The 10136-nt window shown below is 47.5% G+C and overlaps 1 pseudogene; it reads left to right on the forward strand.

Moving 5' to 3' along the window:
- LOC127925696 (neurobeachin-like) overlaps positions 1 to 9472 on the forward strand; it is an 18110-nt pseudogene extending 8638 nt beyond the window's left edge.
- Positions 9473 to 10136: the final 664 nt, after the last annotated feature.

Consider the following 10136-nt stretch of genomic DNA (forward strand, 5'->3'; position numbering starts at 1 on the left):
CACACACACACTCACAGGAACACACACACACACACTCACAGGAACACACACACACACACTCACAGGAACACACACAGACACACACACACACTCACAGGAACACACACACACACACTCACAGGAACACACACACTCACAGGAACACACACACACACTCACAGGAACACACACAGACACACACACACACACACACTCACAGGAACACACACAGACACACACACACACACACACTCACAGGAACACACGCACACACACACTCACAGGAACACACACAGGACACACACACACACACACACACTCACACTCACAGGAACACACGCACTCACACTCACACTCACAGGAACACACACACACCTCATCAAAGTTTATTGGTCGCATCTACAATCCATCTTTAACCGTGTGTGTGTGTGTGTGTGTCTGTGTGTGTCTGCGTGCGTGTGTGTACCTCTCCTCCAGGCGTATCTCGTTGGCGACCCCTCGTCAGCTGTTTAAGTCGTCCAACATGACCCAGCGTTGGCAGAGGAGGGAGATCTCCAACTTCGAGTACCTCATGTTCCTCAACACCATCGCAGGTGAAAAGAGAGAGACCTACCATTTGTACCCTCCTCATCATTATCATCATCATCATCACTCTCTGTTACAGCCTTTCTCCTACCTCTAGACTTACTGTATGTTGATGTGAAGAGGGTCATTTACTTTCTATGTCTCTCTCTCAATTCAATTCAATTCAAGGGCTTTATTGTCATGGGAAACATGTGATAACATTGCCAAAGCAAGTGAGGTAGATAATATATAAAGTGAATATATACAGTGAAAAACAATAAAAAGTAACAGTAAACATTACACATACAGAAGTTTCAAAACAATAAAGACATGACAAATGTCATATTATATATATAAAGTGTTTTAACTGTGTCTCGCTCCCTCCCTCTGTCTGCATTTTCCCTCTTCCTCCCTCCCTCCCTCTGTCTGTGTTTTCCCTCTCCCTCCCTCCCTCCCTCCCTCCCCTCCCTCCCTCCCTCCCTCCCTCCCTCCCTCCCTCTGTCTGTGTTTTCCCCCTCCCTCCCTCCCTCCCTCCCTCCCTCCCTCCCTCCCTCCCTCCCTCCCTCCCTCCCTCCCTCCCTCCCTCCCTCCCTCTGTCTGTGTTTTCCCTCTTCCTCCCTCCCTCCCTCACTCCCTCCCCTCTCTCTCTCTGTGTCTCCCTCGCTCCCTCCCTCCCTCACTCCCTCCCTCGCTCCCTCCCTCCCTCCCTCACTCCCTCCCTCTGTCTGTGTTTTCCCTCTTCCTCTCTCCCTCACTCCCTCCCTCCCTCTGTCTGTGTTTTCCCTCTTCCTCTCTCCCTCACTCCCTCCCTCCCTCTGTCTGTGTTTTCCCTCTTCCTCCCTCCCTCCCTCCCTCCCTCCCTCCCTCCCTCCCTCCCTCTGTCTGTGTTTTCCCTCTTCCTCACTCCCTCCTCCCTCTGTCTCTCTGTCTCTCTCTCTCTCTCTCTCTCCTCTCTCTCTCTCTCTCTCTCTCTCTCTCTCTCTCTCTCTCTCTCTCTCTCTCTCTCTCTCTCTCCCTCATTCTCTCTCTCTCTCTCTCTCTCTCTCTCTCTCTCTCTCTCTCTCTCTCTCTCTCTCTCCCTCATTCCTCTCTGCGTCTTTCTCTGTCTCTCTGCCTCTCTCTCTCTCTCTCTCTCTCTCTCTCTCTCTCTCTCTCTCTCTCTCTCTCTCTCCCTCATTCCCTCTCTCTCTCTCTCTCTCCCCCTCCTCCTCTCTCTCTCTCTCTCTCTCTCTCTCGCTCTCCCTCCCTCTCTCTGTGTGTTCTTCCTCTCTCCCTCTCTCCCTCTCTCTCTCCCTCCCTCTCTCTCTCTGTGTCTCCCTCGCTCCCTCCCTCCTCACTCCCTCCCTCGCTCCCTCCCTCCCTCACTCCCTCCCTCTGTCTGTGTTTTCCCTCTTCCTCTCTCCCTCACTCCCTCCCTCCCTCTGTCTGTGTTTTCCCTCTTCCTCACTCCCTCACTCCCTCTGTCTCTCTCTCTCTCTCTCTCTCTCTCTCTCTCTCTCTCTCTCCCTCATTCCTCTCTCTCTCCCTCCCTCTCTCTGTGTGTTCTTCCTCTCTCCCTCACTCCCTCTCTCTCTCCCTCCCTCTCTCTGTGTGTTCTTCCTCTCTCCCTCACTCCCCCTCTCTCTCTCTCTCTCTCTCTCTCTCTCTCTCTCTCTCTCTCTCTCTCTCTCTCTCTCCCGCATTCCCTCTCTCTCTCCCTCTCTCTCTCTCTGTGTGTTCTTCCTCTCTCCCTCACTCCCTCTCTCTCTCCCTCCCTCTCTCTGTGTGTTCTTCCTCCCTCCCTCCCTCCCTCCCTCCCTCCCTCCCTCCCTCCCTCACTCCCTCCCTCCCTCTCTCTCTCTCTCTCTTCCCCACAGGGAGGAGCTACAATGATCTGAACCAGTACCCAGTGTTCCCCTGGGTTCTCACTAACTATGAGTCAGAGGAGCTGGACCTCACTCTGCCCGGCAACTTCCGAGACCTATCCAAGGTATTTACCTCCAAGTGTTGTGCTGTATATGTACTGTGTGACAGAGCCATGTAATGTGAAGGCATGTTAATTCATGTTGTCACACCTGTAAGTCCTTTATAAACTAGTGACCAGCAGTGTGTGTCATTATACCCTGATGAAGAGAGCTTGTCTTTCAAATATTGCATCTGAGCTCCGAGAGTGTTGAGCACTCCTTTTTCAGTTAGGTGTCCTCCTCTGTTAGCCAGCACCTCTCCTAACCAGGTGTTCTACTCTGCTAGCCAGCACCTCTCCTAACCAGGTGTTCTACTCCGCTAGCCAGCACCTCTCCTAACCAGGTGTTCTACTCTGCTAGCCAGCACCTCTCCTAACCAGGTGTTCTACTCTGCTAGCCAGCACCTCTCCTAACCAGGTGTTCTACTCTGCTAGCCAGCACCTCTCCTAACCAGGTGTTCTACTCTGCTAGCCAGCACCTCTCCTAACCAGGTGTTCTACTCTGTTAGCCAGCACCTCTCCTAACCAGGTGTTCTACTCTGTCAGCCAGCACCTCTCCTAACCAGGTGTTCTACTCTGTTAGCCAGCACCTCTCCTAACCAGGTGTTCTACTCTGTTAGCCAGCACCTCTCCTAACCAGGTGTTCTACTCTGTTAGCCAGCACCTCTCCTAACCAGGTGTTCTACTCTGCTAGCCAGCACCTCTCCTAACCAGGTGTTCTACTCTGTCAGCCAGCACCTCTCCTAACCAGGTGTTCTACTCTGTTAGCCAGCACCTCTCCTAACCAGGTGTTCTACTCTGTCAGCCAGCACCTCTCCTAACCAGGTGTTCTACTCTGTTAGCCAGCACCTCTCCTAACCAGGTGTTCTACTCTGTTAGCCAGCACCTCTCCTAACCAGGTGTTCTACTCTGTTAGCCAGCACCTCTCCTAACCAGGTGTTCTACTCTGCTAGCCAGCACCTCTCCTAACCAGGTGTTCTACTCTGCTAGCCAGCACCTCTCCTAACCAGGTGTTCTACTCTGCTAGCCAGCACCTCTCCTAACCAGGTGTTCTACTCTGCTAGCCAGCACCTCTCCTAACCAGGTGTTCTACTCTGCTAGCCAGCACCTCTCCTAACCAGGTGTTCTACTCTGCTAGCCAGCACCTCTCCTAACCAGGTGTTCTACTCTGTTAGCCAGCACCTCTCCTAACCAGGTGTTCTACTCTGTCAGCCAGCACCTCTCCTAACCAGGTGTTCTACTCTGTTAGCCAGCACCTCTCCTAACCAGGTGTTCTACTCTGTTAGCCAGCACCTCTCCTAACCAGGTGTTCTACTCTGTTAGCCAGCACCTCTCCTAACCAGGTGTTCTACTCTGCTAGCCAGCACCTCTCCTAACCAGGTGTTCTACTCTGTCAGCCAGCACCTCTCCTAACCAGGTGTTCTACTCTGTTAGCGAGCACCTCTCCTAACCAGGTGTTCTACTCTGTCAGCCAGCACCTCTCCTAACCAGGTGTTCTACTCTGTTAGCCAGCACCTCTCCTAACCAGGTGTTCTACTCTGTTAGCCAGCACCTCTCCTAACCAGGTGTTCTACTCTGTTAGCCAGCACCTCTCCTAACCAGGTGTTCTACTCTAAACAGGTGTTCTACTCTGCTAGCCAGCACCTCTCCTAACCAGGTGTTCTACTCTGCTAGCCAGCACCTCTCCTAACCAGGTGTTCTACTCTGTTAGCCAGCACCTCTCCTAAACAGGTGTTCTACTCTGTTAGCCAGCACCTCTCCTCAACAGGTGTTCTACTCTGCTAGCCAGCACCTCTCCTAACCAGGTGTTCTACTCTGTTAGCCAGCACCTCTCCTCAACAGGTGTTCTACTCTGCTAGCCAGCACCTCTCCTAACCAGGTGTTCTACTCTGTTAGCCAGCACCTCTCCTAACCAGGTGTTCTACTCTGTTAGCCAGCACCTCTCCTAACCAGGTGTTCTACTCTGTTAGCCAGCACCTCTCCTAACCAGGTGTTCTACTCTAAACAGGTGTTCTACTCTGCTAGCCAGCACCTCTCCGAAACAGGTGTTCTACTCTGTTAGCCAGCACCTCTCCTAACCAGGTGTTCTACTCTGTTAGCCAGCACCTCTCCTAACCAGGTGTTCTACTCCGCTAGCCAGCACCTCTCCTAACCAGGTGTTCTACTCTGCTAGCCAGCACCTCTCCTAAACAGATGTTCTACTCTAAACAGATGTTCTACTCTAAACAGGTGTTCTACTCTAAACAGGTGTTCTACTCAGCTAGCCAGCTGTTCACCTGTAAGGTGCAATAGAAACAGATTCTGTGTTAGTTTCAGCTCTTGTTCCAAATTGTGTGTGATTCCTGCAGCCAATCGGTGCGTTGCACCCAAAGCGAGCGGTGTTCTCTGCAGAGCGCTATGATACCTGGGAGGAGGACGGAATGCCACCGCACCACTACGGCTCCCTCTACTCTACGGCTAACACCACACTGCTCTGGATGCTGCGGATAGTGAGTACACACACACGCGCCAAAACAGGGAAATAATGATGTTTTTAGAGGAACGTAATCAGAACCGCAAACAAAAGTAATCTGTAGTGTTCCTGGAACAGAACCGTTATTTTAAAAGCTAGATAGATAGATAGATAGATAGATAGATAGATAGATAGATAGATAGATAGATAGATAGATATTGTGTGTATAGAGATCCTGTGTGTTTCCTGCTTCATTAGGAGCCCTTCACCACATTCTTCCTGAATGCCAATGAGAACCAGTTTGACCACCCTGACAGAGCCTTCTCTGGCATCGCACGGGCTTGGAGGAACTGCCAACGGGACACTGCTGATGTCAAGGTTAGTGTGTGTGTGTGTGTGTGTGGGGGGAGTTTTTATGTGTGTGTGTGTGTGTGTGTGTGTGTGTGTGTGTGTGTGTGTGTGTGTGTGTGTGTGTGTGTGTGTGTGTGTGTGTGTGTGTGTGTGTGTGTGTGTGTGTGTGTGTGTGGGGGGGGGTTGTTGTTTGTGTGTGTGTGTGTGTGCTTAAGGGAAAGAGAGGGAGTTTAAATGTGATTGAATGATTGATTAATTGATTGTCATTGTCATTAGTAAAAGCATTATGAATCCTCACCTGTGTTGCTGTTGTTGACCAACAGGAGTTGATCCCAGAGTTCTACTACCTCCCAGAGATGTTTGTTAACAGTAGTGGTTTTGAACTGAGTATAATGTGTTGACCAACAGGAGTTGATCCCAGAGTTCTACTACCTTCCAGAGATGTTTGTTAAAAGTAGTGGTTTTGAGCTGAGTATAATGTGTTGACCAACAGGAGTTGATCCCAGAGTTCTACTACCTTCCAGAGATGTTTGTTAACAGTAGTGGTTTTGAGCTGGGACAGAGAGAGGACGGACTCCTGTGTCTGATATAGAACTGCCAGCCTGGGCCAAGAAACCTGAGGACTTTGTACGCATCAACCGCATGGTGAGACACACACACACACACACACACACACACACACACACACACACACACACACACACACACACACACACACACACACACACACACACACACACACACACACACACACACACACATGCACATACGTATGTACGCACACAGACACACACACAGACACGCACACAGACACATGCACATACACACAGACACACACACATATGCTGGGTCGTATTTGTGACTCGTTTCAGGCAATTACGCGTCACTACTTCACAGGAGAGACGGTGGAATGTTAACCGCATTTTGGGGGCAGAAATGCCTTCTGGAACATGTGAACTTTCATTTAAAAAAGTTAATTTCCTTAATAACAACCTTGTATATAAATACAAAATAAAATTGCTCAATTAGGAGCCCAGTTGGTTTAGCCACAGAAAAAGACAGCAACCTTCCATGATTGGCTGAGATAATGAGTGGGCTGGACATGCCGAGAGATGAGTTGACATTGGTCTGCCACGTAAGCAGGCTTCTGTCTATAACATGAGCTGGTCAGTATGATGATCCTGTCTAACACGGCTTTTTTGAAAGATATCACGTATTTGAACTACATCAGTGTTGCTCTCCACTTTCTGGAGGACCCGAGTTTTGAAATCAGTGGGTAGTGTGAGATGGAGATGGAGGACATTCTGGCGTTTGAGGTGAGATGGAGATGGAGGACATTCTGGCGTTTGAGGTGAGATGGAGATGGAGGACATTCTGGCGTTTGAGGTGAGATGGAGATGGAGGACATTCTGGCATTTGAGGTGAGATGGAGATGGAGGACATTCTGGCGTTTGAGGTGAGATGGAGGACATTCTGGCGTTTGAGGTGAGATGGAGATGGAGGACATTCTGGCGTTTGAGGTGAGATGGAGATGGAGGACATTCTGGCGTTTGAGGTGAGATGGAGATGGAGGACATTCTGGCGTTTGAGGTGAGATGGAGATGGAGGACATTCTGGCGTTTGAGGTGAGATGGAGATGGAGGACATTCTGGCGTTTGAGGTGAGATGGAGATGGAGGACATTCTGGCGTTTGAGGTGAGATGGAGATGGAGGACATTCTGCCGTTTGAGGTGAGATGGAGATGGAGGACATTCTGGCGTTTGAGGTGAGATGGAGATGGAGGACATTCTGGCGTTTGAGGTGAGATGGAGGACATTCTGGCGTTTGAGGTGAGATGGAGATGGAGGACATTCTGGCGTTTGAGGTGAGATGGAGATGGAGGACATTCTGGCGTTTGAGGTGAGATGGAGATGGAGGACATTCTGGCGTTTGAGGTGAGATGGAGATGGAGGACATTCTGGCGTTTGAGTCGAAAAGAGAACACACAGAAGGTTGTTGTATAAAACACCTGTCTCCGGATTACATCTTCAAACTAAGGGCAGCCATGGCATCCGTGACAGAGAGGTAAAAGCATCCATCCATGTATACAGGTAAGAGAGTCTACAGTGGGGCAAAAAAGTATTTAGTCAGCCACCAATTGTGCAAGTTCAAGTTGTGCAAGTTCTCCCACTTAAAAAAGATGAGAGAGGCCTGTAATTTTCATCATAGGTACACTTAAACTATGACAGACAAAATGAGGGAAAAAAATCCAGAAAAATTACCTTGTAGGATTTTTAATTAATTTACATTACAAACCATTACATACTGGCGTTTACCTCAGCCCATTGGCTATCTACCCAGCTAGATTTCAAGAAGATCAGTGGTCATTGGGCAGAAATATAGTCAATCAATGAAGCTTCGCTAAAATTATTGGTGCGTCAGGTAGTCATTTATCGTTGTCTTCAAATCAGCTCACTTCGGTCAATTCGGTTCTCAAAAAAAACAACGTTGTTTGACTGTGTTGCGAACATCCAGGGAATGCACTGAAACCCACCATGACGGTTGTTTACATGGGCGAATCACGCCGAATGCTCTGTAAAAACATGATAGAGATGGAATTCCCGGCACAAATAGTTTACAAAATGTTTAGATTTAGGCTATAAAAATTGATTTTATCAAAGAAAACGGCACTTCATTTGATCAATGGGATACTCAGGAAGAGAAATAAGAGCAAGATATCAGAATGTAACTCATAATTTTACCTTCAGATGTGAAAGTCTAAAAACTGTGATGGTGGAAAATGTTTCTGTTCTTGATTGCTCTTCTCAAACAAAAGCATGGGATTTGTTCTCTGTAATAGCTATTTTAAATTGGGAAACGTAGTTTGATTACCAAGATTCTAATCTTTTGAAGGGTGTAAGACACTTTCATTTTCAAGAATGTTTAATGTTACGAAATTGTATTTTTAGTTGTCACTCTGAAATTTCCCTGATGTTGGTCCCTGTACGGGACTGCTGTTGTAAGGACAGAACACTCAGATCAAGGCTAAAGCTTAAGAGGGTGTGAACGATGCTGAATGGGTGGGGCTAAAGCTTAAGAGGGTGTGAACGATGCTGAATGGGTGGGGCTAAAGCTTAAGAGGGTGTGAACGATGCTGAATGGGGGTAGACAAATGAAGAGCTCTCCAGTAGGTACCAAAACATTCAAGGACCATTTTCTCAAAAGTGGGGTTAGAAGTTCATCAGCTTTCAATGCAGAATTACTTTTTGTTCCTCAACTGTAGTGTATGTATATATATATATATATATATATATATATATATATATATATATATATATATATATAAATAATATAGGCTGTAATAGCGCAGTCTCTACTTTTATCATACTTTTATCTACTTTTAAACATTTTTTTAAACATTTAAAGAAGAAAAAGGGTTGAAATAGGAACTAAATTAAATTAACTGAACTTGTCCGTCTTGTTTTAATTTCTTAATGAATACACCCCCAACAACACCACTGGAGAAGGCTTTACTGCCCTACAACTACAAGACTAGAGCATAACCTTTCTCTTTCCCTCACTCCCTCCTTCCTTCCTTTCCTTCCTCCCCTCTCTCCCATCCCTCCTTCCTTCCCTCTCTCCCTTCCCCTCACTCCCTTCCTCCTTCCTTCCCTCTCTCCCTTCCCTCACTCCCTTCCTCATTCCTTCCCTCTCTCCCTTCCCTCTCTCCCTTCCCTCACTCCCTTCCTCCTTCCTTCCCTCTCTCCCTTCCCTCACTCCCTTCCTCATTCCTTCCCTCTCTTCCTTCCCTCTCTCCCTCCTCTCTCCCTTCCTCCTTCCTTCCCTCTCTCCCTTCCCTCACTCCCTTCCTCCTTCCTTCCCTCTCTCCCTTCCCTCACTCCCTTCCTCATTCCTTCCCTCTCTTCCTTCCTCTCTCCCTCCTCTTTCCCTTCCTCCTTCCTTCCCTCTCTTCCTTCCTCCTTCCCCTCTCCCTCCTTCCTTCCTCCTTCCTTCCCTCTCTCCTCCCCTCTCTCTAGGCATTGGAGAGTGAGTTTGTGTCGTGCCAGCTGCACCAGTGGATAGATCTGATATTTGGTTATAAGCAGCGAGGGCCCGAGGCTGTACGAGCTCTTAACGTCTTCCACTTCCTGTCCTATGAGGGTTCCGTCACCTTGGATACCATCACCGACTCCGCACAGCGGGAGGTAGGTCACCTGGCTGTCGCCACGACTCACCATGACAACCGTCACAGGGCAGCGGTGTCGAGAAGTGAAGTACTATGATAACACAACATCATGTATAACAACATGTCAAATGTCGAATAAAAATGTATTGGTCGTGAGATCATTAGAAAGTATGATCAATAGAAGAAAGATCAATAATATTAATAGTATAGAAGAAAGTGTAAATGTCAAATAAAAATGTATTGGTCGTGAGATCATTAGAAAGTGTGATCAATAGAAGAAAGATCAATAATATTAATAGTATAGAAGAAAGTGTAAATGTCAAATAAAAATGTATTGGTCGTGAGATCATTAGAAAGTATGATCAATAGAAGAAAGTCGTCGTGAGATCATTATAAAGTGTGATCAATAATATTAATAGTATAGAAGAAAGTGTAAAAAAAAATATATATATATATATTGAAATTTGAATTTGCATTTTGTAATCTTAACATAATGAACAGGAATGAAATGTATTCTCTTGCTGAAAGCCACGCCTCTAATAAGCCACACCTCTAATAAGCCACGCCCCTGATAAGACACGCCTCCTAAAAATAAGCTAAGGAATATATTCAAAAAGACCCAGCTGCTAGAACAACCCAGCAGGGTTAAATTAAATTAAATTAACCCATGTTTGGATCATCCA

Source organism: Oncorhynchus keta, unplaced genomic scaffold (assembly GCF_023373465.1).
Source record: "Oncorhynchus keta strain PuntledgeMale-10-30-2019 unplaced genomic scaffold, Oket_V2 Un_contig_6107_pilon_pilon, whole genome shotgun sequence".
Taxonomy (NCBI): Eukaryota; Metazoa; Chordata; class Actinopteri; order Salmoniformes; family Salmonidae; genus Oncorhynchus; species Oncorhynchus keta.